Here is a 13,795-nt window from a genome sequence, read left to right on the forward strand (position 1 = left end):
TTTTTAAAGCCTGCAAGTCCCATTTTCAGAAAGGAACCCACCTCTCTGTGTCAAAATATCCTATGCTCCCAGCGCATCGAGGGGTCTTCAATACTAGTGCCATTTTTCACGCTTGAGTGGGAGCTGTTGAAGATCTGGTTGTGAGTAACTCAGTGCCCTCTCTCCAAATATCAGGCAGGTTTACAAGTTTCTCTTGTTCAAGACTGCCTCCTTCCTTGCCTTGAAATGACAATATCTGATACTTACTCTGATACAAGAGTAGCAAATCTGAGCACAAAATAAATGTTTTGTATTTAAGGCTGCAGCCACCTTGCTATTTCTTCATCAGGAACCGCAATGTAAGGTATTTGTTGTGATGGTTTTTAACATATGGAAGATCAAGATCAGATTCCTAAAATATTCTGAAAACCAGTTATAGCTTTAACAGTGACTGTGGTTAAATATAAAACCTAAGTAATTTGTTCTATTAAAAAGTCAGAGTCTTATTTTTATCAAGTGATGTTATGAGGGCATGTTCTAAATCAGCCAAAAGCTCTTGTAGCAGTAAGAGCTTCACTTCTGCAATTTTTAACAGCCCAATTAAGTTGGTGTGGCTTCTTTGTGCATTTTGTTAGCACAGAATTCTTCCTCTGACACTGACCAGATCAGGCAGACTCCGGAAGATTAAATGTTTGAAGAAGATATAGGCAAGGAAAATGGAAGAGCTGAATAATAACATTGAGTTGATTTTTCACCTGCAAAGATGAGTCAGATTGTGGTGGGCACACAGGACTAAGAAGTAAAAACACACATTTCATGCATTCATATAACACTTCTGTTGACATCCCTCTCCATACTATTGTGCACTTCTCCATATGCATGGGCCCAGTTTAAGATTATGCTGCTAACAATGATATGCAACTATTCCAAGCATCCTTTAAACCAGAATGTGTATTCCATGCAGGATTAAAGAATAGTTTGTCTGATGTCCACTAGACAGGCGGCATGGAGCAGGGTCAAGGCAAGCATGTAGCAGAGCTCTGAAATTTCCTTTTTGATCAAGCAAGTAGTGAGCATATGTTCGCAGCTGGAATGCGTGCTCAACTTACTTTAGTGGAGTTTCAGCACTGACCTTTTGCTGCATTCCTCCAGCAGAAGTAAAATGGTTCTGCTTAAGTAAACTGACATATACCACATGCAAACCCAGCTGTCTTCTCCAGCCCACCATTTCTCCTACTGTTACAAAAAGCCTGAAGGCATGGGAATGCTGTAATTTAATGTGTAATAACCTCTCATGAAAATAATGTTGTGAAAAATAACTGTGCTCATGGCACAATAAAATCCACCTTGGGAAACCAGTTTAAGACCTGGCTGCAGGAGTGCATGTTAATGGATCCTGGATTGTACTTTTTTACTGTCTGGTTGACAGAAACATAGGAGGTTAAAGCCTCTTACACCATCTGCTGCTGAATCCTGTTGCCATCTCCAGCTTGACCCATCCTTACCTCTCTTTGGTCGCTTTGTGTTTGGCACCTTTGTTCTTGTTCTGCTTTGTTTTTCTAAATGTCTGGCAGGTCTGGCCTGTGTATGACTTCCCTGTAAAAATTAAGATGATTTATGCAGCAAGCAGGTGATCCCACAGGCAGTTATTATTGGGTAGAATCCTTCTTTACAGAGCTACTTGTGAGAGCAAGCACTGCCATCGGTGCGAGCAGGCCACAGGGAAACAGCCAGATTGTGCCCTTATAGTGTGGCATTGCACTGCATGCAGACCAAGGCTTTCCCAGATGGTTTGTGGTTCCAAGTACCCCTATTTATGAGATACGTTAAACTTCAGACATGTGGGCTTGGCTTTCAGAAAGCGTTGAATATCCCCCATCTGAAAACCAACATGCTTAAGCTGCCTTAGTTTGGATACTCAAAAATGAAGACATCGCTTGGTGTTTGGACAGCCAGGAGAGAGCTTTCTTTTATGTGCATGGCCTGAGCTTTCCAAAAGTCACAACTGAATGCATGTTCCCCAACAAAAATGCAGAAAATACACAAATGACATGGATCCTGCGTGTATTGTATACAGCCTGTACTGCCACATTCTTGATGGCTTTTGGGGCAGGGGGAGGTGAAAGCCCTGGTGAATGGGAAGGGCAGTCAGGAAAGATCCAAAGGCTCTTTTTTTTTTTTAATCCTCTCATAGGAATTAGGCTGCTGTCTCCGCTGCCCTGCTCAAATAAATACCTCAGCCTTGATCAAGTTTTCTTCCCACTGCCATGACATCAGCTGAAAGATTATCACCTACTGCTGCTCGTTGCTGCTGCCTTTCACTCAAACAGAGGTGGGTCAGTTTATACAGGGCAACCGAGGAGCTCTTCTGACCCACCTCATTTTGCCTACAGAGGCTCAGGGAGCATTTTGGGGAGTGTTTCACTCAGTGGAGGGGGCAACCTTCAGCAGAGAGGGAGTCAGCCCGGGTGACCAGCTGCAGGCAGTTACCCTCTCAGCAGGCAGAGCTGCAGCTGGAAAACAAGGAGGGTTCAGAGCTCCTCCAGTTTTCCAGCCTCCCTAGGTAAAGACCCCTTCCTGCTCCTGATGCATTTGCTCCCATGCACACACTCAGGACCGTAGCACTTCACTTGCTGCATGCAGGCTGAATCCAGAGCCCACTCAGGCTCCCGGACAGCAGCAGAAGAGCATTAGTCACCCGGGAATGACAGCAGCCTATGGAGCACTGCCTATTGTAGTCGTAAGGGAATACTAAAGGGTGCCTGCAAAGGCTACCGGATTCAGACCCTTCTCTTAGGTCTGGATTTGTAACCCCAACCCCTTTTTTTGAGGTTAGGCACCAAAGAAGAAGGAAGGTCAGCCTGCTTTTTTTCTGTCATGGAAGGGATGTCCTAAATTAGTATGTATTTGCCAGTACATAAGACTATATCAGTCTCTTTGAAGCAGGAAACTCAGATTACAGGCCCGCTTTGGCCTGAAGATGTTCAAATCTATCTGTCTCCTGAGAATGGCTTGACTGTCAAGGGAAAAGAGTGTGTTAAGCCAGGCTTGGCTGGAATAAGGGATGAATGAGAAAGAAACCAACCAACACTCCTAGCACATGTCCCAGAAGCCAGGGAACATATGGATGGGGCATGTGTCCTCACTGCATGGCAGGCGTGTTACCAGTCTATCTGAAAGCCTTATGTGAAGTTTAGTCCATACACTCAAAAAGACACCTAACCTGGATTGGAAGCACTACTGAATGCTGAGGCTATTGGGGATAGAAGTAGAATTAGGAACAACACCCTTGACTGTGAACTCAGCCACAAAGATGACTCCCTATTGTCATAAAATCTTATTAAAGAGGTACTTAAATATGAACATAATTTTAAGTCTGGATACACTTGATACGTCTGCAGTTAAACAAATACTTGTTTTCTGAATTAGGGCCCTACACAATTCTGCAGCATTGTGGTCATAAGTAAATCAGTTCTTCGCCTTGATTTTGCCTTTTGTATATACGGTGGGTCTGATTTATTTTAGCTGTGAGACAGATGAGCTATAAGTTCTCCAACAGCACAAAAAGGTGTCCGAGCTTTTGGGAGTGGGAGGGTTCCAGGGTGCTGGGGGTTGCTGAATCCAGCCAAGGCTGCTGCAGCTCCATACCCATAGGTCCAGACAGTAGCAAGGCTGAGCTAGTATTCTCAGTAGCCACACTTACACATAATATGTACATACATATCTACCTGGCAGGTAGTACAGACAAACACAGGCAGACAACACAGCACTCAAACAAATGCAAATGGTGCCAATGACCTCATCCTGCTGCCTTCCCTGACTGATCGGGATGAAAGCCCATTAGTGGAAAATATATGTGCATGTATCTGTACATACACATATACATATATGCTAAATGTGTCCCTCCAGTAGCTGATGTGCTTTTAGACACTGAGTGTATCCAGTAACTTCCCCTGTCTTCAATCTCCCCTGCCACTGGCACTTGGACATACGAGCCCCTGAGTTCCGTAGACCTCCCTGCAACACCTACACAGACATACACATGCCCTATGGATCCCTCCTATAACAGGACTGAGATGTTAGCTCAGTTGGTTAGAACATGGTGCTAATAATACCAAGTTCACAGGTTCAATCCCTGCTTACTGCAGGGGGGTTGGGCTCGATGATCTCTCAAGGTCCCTTCCAACCCAAAGCATTCTATGATTCTATGATTCTATGTTGAGTGTCTCCAGTACCGGGTCCCTGGATCCCTGGCCTCCCTGTTGCCTTATGCACAGACGTACACAAACAGCAGCTGACCCCCAGACACCACAGTCCCTCCAGCAGCCAACTCCCAGACCCACTGGTGGCTTACGGCCACTCCAATACCTGGCTGGCAAGCCTCTTATCCTAACTGTGTGTAGTCCAGCGTAATATTCATGAGCAAGTACACACACTGACACCCACACAACAGGCACACTCTCCAGTCTCCCCCGTTGCTGGCACCTCAGACTCAGGGCCCCTTTTGAGCCAGGAGCCACTCACCAGTGGCTGGCACTCAGACCTCCATACACGCAGGTGCACACAGGATAGGGAGTCCCTCACCCAGGAAAACGGTCAGGAACAAGAGTTTAATAAGAAGACGGGAGAGACTGCAGTGACCAGGCACAAGGCATAGCCTGACAAGTGTACTGACCAGCAACCTGTTTACATGCAGCTGTCCCCTTTTCACCCCTTATCCCTCTGTTTTTCCATGCTTGTTCCTCCCCAGCCCACTCTAGACCCTCCCTCCCCACCTCTGGTCCTTCCCCTAAATGTCCCATAATATGTCTTATGCAATCCCAAAATGCTTTTTCTTCAGCATGCCCTACTGAGTCCCACGCCCCCGTAGGCAGTAACCCCCCTCAGTCTGTAAAGCAATGTGGAGAGAGCCTCGCCAGCTGACTCACCTGGTGGGTCTCACACCCAGACAACGGCGCTGATTGTCCTCATCAATAAATACCTGCTTACTGTAAAATAAATATGGGGTGAAGAAAAGCTAGAAAATGTTGTCCACTTTCAGCAAATTATTTCCCACTGTAGGCACAAGAAAGATATACTGTTGTCTAAAGTGTGATGCACACAGATGGAGAATCAACATGACTGAAAGCCCCTTCCTTTAAACTCTTTATATATGAATACCCTTAAAGAGCTCTGCGCATCCCAAAGATTTTTAAAAAATTAACATGGTCTCTTTAATTGCAATATAGGCCTTAGATCATGCTATCATAGAAATATTGGTTGGAAGGGACCTCTGGAAGTCATCTAGTCTAACCTCCCACTTGAAGTAGGACTCTTGCCAACTGTAGAAAAGATCAAGCTGTGGCTGACCTTCATGCCGTATTTCCAACCATAGAGAGATACCCATCTAACTTAACATATGATGATTACTATAGGGCTAAGAATAATTCTATCACTGACTAGGGTGATCTTTTGAATACACTGGATGGTACTGATTCAATTTATTGCAAAGACCTTTTGCAATGGATTTTTCTCTTTCTGTCTGTCTGTCTGTCTTCCTATTTTTTTAAAACTGAAAGTTAAATGCTCAGAGCTTTCCCTTTTTTCTGCAAGGGACCAGATCTTGTGAAAACATAAGCACCTGAATAGCGTTACTGATGTGAATGAAATGTGTAAGGGTCTATTCATTTGTTTCCTTTTTCATGAGATTTACATGACCTACACTGATACACTGCTAACAAGGGGGCTTTGGGAAGTACGTGTTTGCATGGTCAGGAGCTGTATATATTATTACTGGAAAATTATCTGCCCACTGGTGGTTTAAGTATATTATGACACTTATCCAGCACTCTTGTACTGTATATCTCAATTTTGCAAGGGTGAGTTTCATAATCCATGGTTTTCAAATGAAGTAGTTGAAAGGGCATATTTTGGCTGAAGATGCCATGAGGTATTGGTGACACTGAGGAAGTGAGTCTTGTTCTTCAGATGCCCAGTCTGGATTTTGAGCCTTTAGATCTGGCTGTTAGACACTCTTTTGTTTAGAACAGTTGCAAAGGTTTGATGCCTTGCATATTTTGCACACATTCATCTTCTTATTTAACCATTACATACTGCTAGAGGTATGCTGGGAGGTGAAATCTTGGGCCCACTGCAGCCAATAGCCAAACTCCCATAAAGTTCAGTAGGGCCAGTATTTAACATTACTTTGTTGTAAAGTGCCCTGAATTTGGCTTAGGCATGCAACTGAGTGGAGGAGACTGACTGTAAAGCCAGCCTGTATAATGGCATCCAGCAAAGATTAATCATATGAAGGTTTTGTGCTTTAGCTTTTCAAATTCTGTAGTTTCAGTGTAAACCATCAGCCTTGATGGTGCTCTTTACAGAGCAAAGAAATTTAAACAGATGGGCAGAGATTTTCTAGGAAATATCTGGAAAGATTCACCTCTGGCCTCATCACTCACACCACATTAAGTTACTTGAAAATATTCTCTTAGTGTTGGTTTGAGTCATCCTCTTGAACACAGTGTTTTATTTTTATCTGCATTACTCAGTTGATCAGCAGAGAATTTTCTTGTCTTCACTATGTTTTTCTATTTTTTGAGGGGGAAAAGCCTGTTAAATTCCCCTCGGTAATATTTTACCTATGTGAGAATTAAGACAGGCTCATGAACTGAACTGTAGTTAATCCGATAGCTCAGAGATAAGTCATGGCAGAACAGCTGAGCCATTCCAGTTCAAATCCTGCTGTTTTCAGGGGGAGAGAGCATGGCTGCTTATGTACATTGGTCTGGCTGGAAGACCCTTGTAATGGTCTTTTTTCTGGTGTTATTTCTGGTGCAATTATAAGTAATTTGCTTCAGTTGACCTGTGGGTGCTGGTATTTTCTTCTGAGGCCTTCTCAGAGTTTGGGCATGTTACTTACCCCACCGCAGACCATGTTGGTCTGAACATCCGCGATTGCTGGGGCTTTTGGACACAGAGGCATAAAAGACCAAGGTTGTGAGGAAAGTCTGGCCAGACAGAAATCCATGTAATAATAAAGGGATCAAATCTCCTGGGATTTGATCTGGAGATCTCCAATGCTCTCAAGTCACTGGCTTTTCATTCTCTAATTCCAGTAGCCTTCGAGTTAAGACTTGGGTGTCCTGGAGTACGTAATGGGCTCTGTTCTTACAAAACTTGGTGTCCTGCAAATAGTGAATGAAACGTTAAAAACAACCAACCAACAAACACAAAAGCAACAAGCAAGCTTCCTTTATGTTCAGGGTGTCTGTGGCAGGGTTGATGCGAACCTAAGGCTGGAGAGAAAGCTGTGGGAATGAGGAGAGGTCTCTGTGTTTCACAGGGAGGAAGGTTGCTCCCATCTCTGTGTGACAGAACAGCCTGTCCACTGTCCAGGTGATTTTTAATGCCCAGGTAATTTTGAATTATTTTAACTTTTCTATATCCTGATAATGTTTCCAGTCACTAAAGTTTTCCTCATCAACTACATTTTATCTCTTCGTAATTTATCCTACCATTATCTGGCCTACAGTTTGTAGTTTCAATGCTAACAACAAAAACCCTCCAAGTCTGCTGCCTGTCTTCTGTGCAACTGTCAACCATATATCATTCAGTCCATCCATTTTTAAATCAACTTAGTAGAATAAATTGTTTGATCCAATGACAGGAGTTTTAAAAGGACTAGATAATTTGACTAGGGAGTTTGACTTACCTGAGTGTTGGGTACTTCAGAGTGAGGCAGCTAATTCCCATTAAGGCTACGGTAATCAGAACATAAAGCTTTGCCTTCTGTACTGCCATAGTCACTCGTGTGCCACATGCCATGGGCTGAACATTCAGAGTTTTTATGCCACTTGTCTTGAGTGCTACACCCACCACTCAGCTTTGCCTGTGCATTGTCATCTCTGTTGGGACTCATGATAACTGCCAGCTACCAAGTGATTCAGAAACACAACAAATAGGAAATGTGTTATGGGGAAACTCTGCCTTCCTTGAGGACTCGAAAGCGTGTCCATTATTAAAGGCAGAACTGAAGCAGCAGTGGCCCAATCAGCACAGCAAATTCCGTCTACTGAAACAGCAGAAACTGACACTAGTAAAAGCATCTGCACCAAGGAAAGCACAAAATCCTTCACTGTTAGGCAGCACTCCCCTGAATTATTTTGAAGGTTTAGAAATCAGATGAACCTCAGAAAGACGCAGCATTTGCCAACAACGTATTTTTATCTGCAGTTCATATTTCTTAACAGGAAGGCTCCATAAACAGAACTGAGCAGGACTAGCTATCAACTCAAGAGTGGTGTGTACCATTTTGCATGTAGTAACATCAGCTTGCAAGGCTTGCCCATAATTTATGGACTGCTTGAAAGAAAGAACCACTTCCATGGGCAGGGAGAATTGCCTGAAATGGCTAAAAACATATCCAGGATAACAACTGGTGGTCAGGCAGCGGTTTTCAAACAACTACTCAACAGAAGCACTCACATCCTCTTGTATAGCTGGTCAAGCTTGAGGCCAAGCTCCTGTCACTGACCCACTGCAATTTCCACCTTTTACTGGTGAGTGAGGAAAGATTCATTTCTCAAAAAAGGAGGCTTGGCTGGCTTGCGCTGGTAGGATTTCCGCTGTGGAAATAGGCATGCAGAAGACTGATAACGTGGATGCTGCACACACGAGGAGTGGCGGAAGGAAGCAGGCCCCTGTTTGTGGAGTGATGCTATTTCTGCCGGGATTTAAAAGTGTTCTTTGGAGCAAAGTTGAAACAGTCACTATAAATGACTTGCAGGAGTGAGTACAGAGCATTTTGGAGGATTATAATTTATGCCGGGCAGGAGCTGTTATGGTTCAGTTTAAGGCACTTAAAATAAGACTTTTGGGAGACAACCAAACCAGCTTCAACTCTGGTAACTTCCCAGCTCAAGACACTCCTAAATTTTTATGTGCAGGGTCTGTTCCTGCATGGAGACAAGGGCTTTGAACCCCTGTTGAAACCATTAGGTCTCAAAGATGCTCTGATGATATTTCACACTGTTATAAATGAACCAATGCCCATTAGGAAAAAGCTGACAATGTCATGTAGCATATGACTCTATACCTCTTATCCAAACCTGAATTAATTTAACTAAAGGATTTCTTCCCCCAAGGTTTTGTCTTCCACAGAAACTATTTTTGAAGGAAGGAGAGTTTTTCTCCATGGAATGCTCCTTCATGCAGATTTAAAAACGATCGACATATTAAGCCAACTGGGAACAAACCATGTCTGTCTGGATCCAGACAGTTGTGCATGTGCTCCCTAAAGACGGAACAGCAGGAGAGGGAAATCAATCCATTTCAGCTGAGCAATCGGAAAGGAAGACATGAAGCCTTGTCTTGCCATCTTCCAGGCAGCTTAAGAGTACTTCAATAACACAAAGGCATAGCTGTATCCTCCTGTCATTTTGTAAATTACACAGTGGATATCTCTCCATTCTCAGAGACATTTTTGTACATTATGAGATTGATTTCTAAGTTTTCAGCAATACCACTCCTCTAATTCTTACGTATTTTTCTTTGCTCAGTTTTATCCCAGTTAAGTTAAAACCTTTCTTGGAACATGCAGTACAAACCCGCCTCCTCTTTAATCTTTGCATCCTTTAAATATTTACAGATGGTTTTCATATTCCGCTTCAGTTGTCATTTAGCCAGTGTTACTCTGTATCTCTTCAAACTTAGTACCCTTGGAAGGGCACACAAGGCCAATTCTGCTCTCAGTTACATCTGTGTAATTTTGGAGTAAGTCAGTGAACTTTAGTAGACTTTGAATTTACACCAGCAAAATGCAGAGCAAAAGATGACTCCTAAATAAAGGTGACTGCTAAATAAACACTAGGAAGACAATCAAAACTAACATCACATCCTCCGGGCCCTGGACTGCACAAGGTTGGTGGCTTTTCTACAACAGTATCTTTTTCTGCATTCCCAGTGGCTGGAGCGAAGATTTAGGAGACATTGTGAACTGCAACAGCCGTCTGAAACATGCTGGTATCTACCATGGCTCTTCTGAGAAGCGCAGATATAGCACATCACTACGTGCTAGTCCGTGCCAAGTTCTTTTACGATTTAACACTGTTAACTTTTGGGTTTTTTCTATGTTACATGGAATATTTGGTACTAGATACTTATATGTCTGTGTTACAAACATGACACAAGAACCTTGTTTTGTTCTGTGGCTTTTTCTTCCCTGTGGGTATTGATAATTATCCCCGCTAGAAAAAATTTCGCAGCCCTGCATAGGCCTGGTTGAAAGTACCATTCCATGTCATTTCTGAAAGAAGAGAAACTGGTCAGTGAGACAAGAACTATGCATCATGTACTTAAGTCCACAGTGCATTTTCCAATGAAAAAAAAATACTTCATGTGGGAAGAAAGTGCCCAAAGGAAGCTCTGCTTGCTAAAGCTATCTCATCTTCCCCAAGCTGCACTTGCCACCCCGCTCTTTATACTATCTTCTACCACCTCTATAGTCTTTTTTGTGGCCTGCTCAGTATGTTCTGCTATATTCTACTAAGCATTTAGTGAATGTTTCATGGTCTGTAAAATTACATCAGTTATTTCCCAGCCTTATCCTTTGGCCTTGTCTTAATTGTCTTGCTGTTCCAGCTGACTTCCTTGTACCGTCACCCTTCTGTCACAGCCACATTAGAGACTGTTAATGAGGTCAATGTTTTTCCTGGTTGAAAGTCGTTATTAAATTTAGCAAGAAAAGAGCTGACTATTCACCAACAAGAAGTTTCTCTGGGCTGTTTTACACTGCATTCTTCCACTCAGTTTATTTTCCTTATGCTTTGCCCTCTAATACACTTATTTGATAGGATTAGTGGGTGCCCTCCATTTCCCATCCACGCAGCCCAGCTATTTCAGGTATGACACCTGTTGCTGTACGAACTGCCATCACCTCTGCAGGTCATCCACTTCCCCAGCCTTCCCATGGGCCTCATGACAGGGACCACCTCCCAGGAGACTGGTAGAGGTTCTCTCCTCCTCCACAGACAGCAGCCACCTCCCTCGTGCTTATTCAATGGGACACAGGCAACAAGCCAAACATCTTTTTCCTTACCCAGGGTACGCTGATATATCTGTCTGAGCTGATGGGTGGGTCGCGGCTGCTGTATTCTTCTACTCCTGCTGTACGCCGCATTGTCTGTAACGATACTGTTGGTAGGCCCTCCTAAGCAATGGGCGTTGGACATGACACTTTGCATGGGACAGCTTCTATAACGAGGCAGAGCTTGCGAGACTGACTTCTCATCTTACGTTGACTAGTTTCAATGGCTTTTATCTTTTGGAGCCTTTATTATAAAGGGTGAACACTGCTTTTCTCCCTTTGCAGGTTATTCTGACAGATGTAGGAATGGAAATAAAGAACCATGAACCTTTCTTTACCAGAATCTGGCCTAATCTCCAGGAACTAATCTTAAAGAGTTTTACAGGCTTCTTATGTAGCCTAAAATCACCAGGACAGCCTGTACCATGCACAAAGAAAGAAGTTAGTGCATTCCAAATAGGAATTAGTGTAATTTTCATGCCTACTTCAGAAGCTGCAAGACTGCCACTGATGCTTAACCATTAAGCATCTATGGAAGTGCTTGGTACTGAAGCATGGGAATACAACTTTTCCCAGGAACCTAAATGCTCTCCTTCTGAGCGTTCATAAATTCATCTCTATTTCAAGAATAACAAGCACATCGGCAACAGGCTATGTCTGAGCTCATTCAGATTATTGGTCAGGTTGTCTTCACTATACGTGCTCTGGTAGGATGTGCTGAGTCTGTGATGTGCATTCTGGCAAACACAGCCATTGCATGAAGGTCCCCAATTAATATAAAAGCCCACCCATTTGAGCGCTTGCTCAGCATATTCAACACCACAGTTCAACTTGCTTTTCTTTCAAAGAAGACTTAAAGCCACATTTCCTATCGAGTTACAGACTTTGCCGATCGAGGGGCATTACCCCATTGGGCCTGGCAGAGCTGCCTGGTGCCTGTTTTGCCAGCAAGCACAAGGGGGAGCGCAGCTAGTGACAGATGAACGGATCCCATCTGCTGACCATGCTATCTGTGGTTGCTAGACTTCTTTGCCTTCTGGGTGTAGTCCAGCTTTCCCAAGTAATTTTGCTAACAAATAGCTTAAGCCACTAGCAGGACAGAATCTGCTCTTCTAAGGACTCCTCCACGTACAGAATACCATTTGCTGGAGGCAGTCCCTTCTTTCCCTCAAACGCAGCAAGTTTTACAAGGGTACTCCGTTCATCACTATCTTGCTTCTGATGACTGTTGTGGCTGGTCTCCAAGTGCTGCTCCTTGTGATGTGTGCTTGCTTTGTTCCATTTGCTTCTAAACCTTGGGGTAAGATTATAACTTAGTATTTAAATGTTATTATAGCATAAAGTCAAGCCCTTGAACTGACAACCAGAAATAAGGTTGTTTGTACTTGTACCTAATAATATATTCTTCTAATTCTATGGTCCCATGGGACCACAATTCTGTGGTTGCTGCTGACTTCTACCACATCCAGTATATGGTATGAAGCAATAGATTTATTTTTATGCAGCACTGATGGTCTGTCCTGATACCTCAATGAAGCAAAGATACAAGAAGAGGATAGACATCTCTCTACACTTCTGACCTGCTGTGAATACCAGGGAACAGCCAGAAATGAGTAAATGTGGCATGCAAGACTAATGCTTAAAATCCTACACAAGCATAAATTGAACTTTCCTCTAATGTGGAGAAAAGGAGGTACAGATCAAATGAATTGATCAACTTTTAAGCTCACAGAAATAACAGAACTCAGTTAGAACATGTAATCTTAGTCATAATTTCCTCCTTTAAAATAATCCCCTCTCCATAATCACCTTCTGTGGCTTCACTCATTTCTCATACAACAGGAAAAGTTATTTTATAACGTCTTCAGCTGTGCTTCATTAACTTGGATTCTGCCATCCAGAGTGAACTATTGCAGAAGGAAAGACCTCAGATACGATTCTCACCTCTCCGGGCAGTGGCATCTACTAACAGTGAAATTTCTGGAATTATAACAGGGTAAAAGTCCAGTCAGGACGAGGTCTGTAAATCTGCTTCTCAACTGTCTGTATACTTCTCCTCCTGTTTGTCATCAGCCACCATGTAAGCAAATGGACACAGATCATATAGCTGAAGACCACAGGCTGAAGGTCAGGTAGCTGTCCTTGACAAATTGAGACTCCGTAAGGTTGTTTTTTTTTTTTTTTGGTAATAACCTCAGTTCACATTCTGCAAAGGGCACCTGAAGTTTATACTGGTCACCATGAGCAGGTTAAAAATGCTAAACAATGGCATTTGTTCCTCATTTCTCTCAGTGGCAAGAACAATTTATTCAATACAAGCTACGTGTACAACTTTACACAACGTTTTCAAGGCATTAAATACTGTCACCCTTCCAAGGAATGCTGTACTGCATATACAAATAGAAAACCTCATGCCTATTGAGTCATTTTCCTCTTAATCTCAAATAGCTTCGCATGACCCAAACAGGATTTCTCACGTGGCTTTACTCCATAAATTGCAGTCTGTGTGCTACCGTTCCATACTGTTGCCAGGTACAGATCAAACAGGAAGTACAATTTAGGTCATTCCATCTCTATATTCTGGTTTTCTACAAAGACAGTTAAAAATCTGCTGCTAGAGCTACTTCCTTGGGAACAGATATGAGAAACAGGAATAATAGATGTTGTATCAAGAGTCCTTTAGACAAAGATTCAGTTTGGCAGGCCAATTTGGCATTTACAAGGACCAGGCTTCAGTACAACTTTAGG

This window comes from Pelecanus crispus, chromosome 1 (genome assembly GCF_030463565.1).
Source record: "Pelecanus crispus isolate bPelCri1 chromosome 1, bPelCri1.pri, whole genome shotgun sequence".
NCBI classification, from domain to species: Eukaryota; Metazoa; Chordata; class Aves; order Pelecaniformes; family Pelecanidae; genus Pelecanus; species Pelecanus crispus.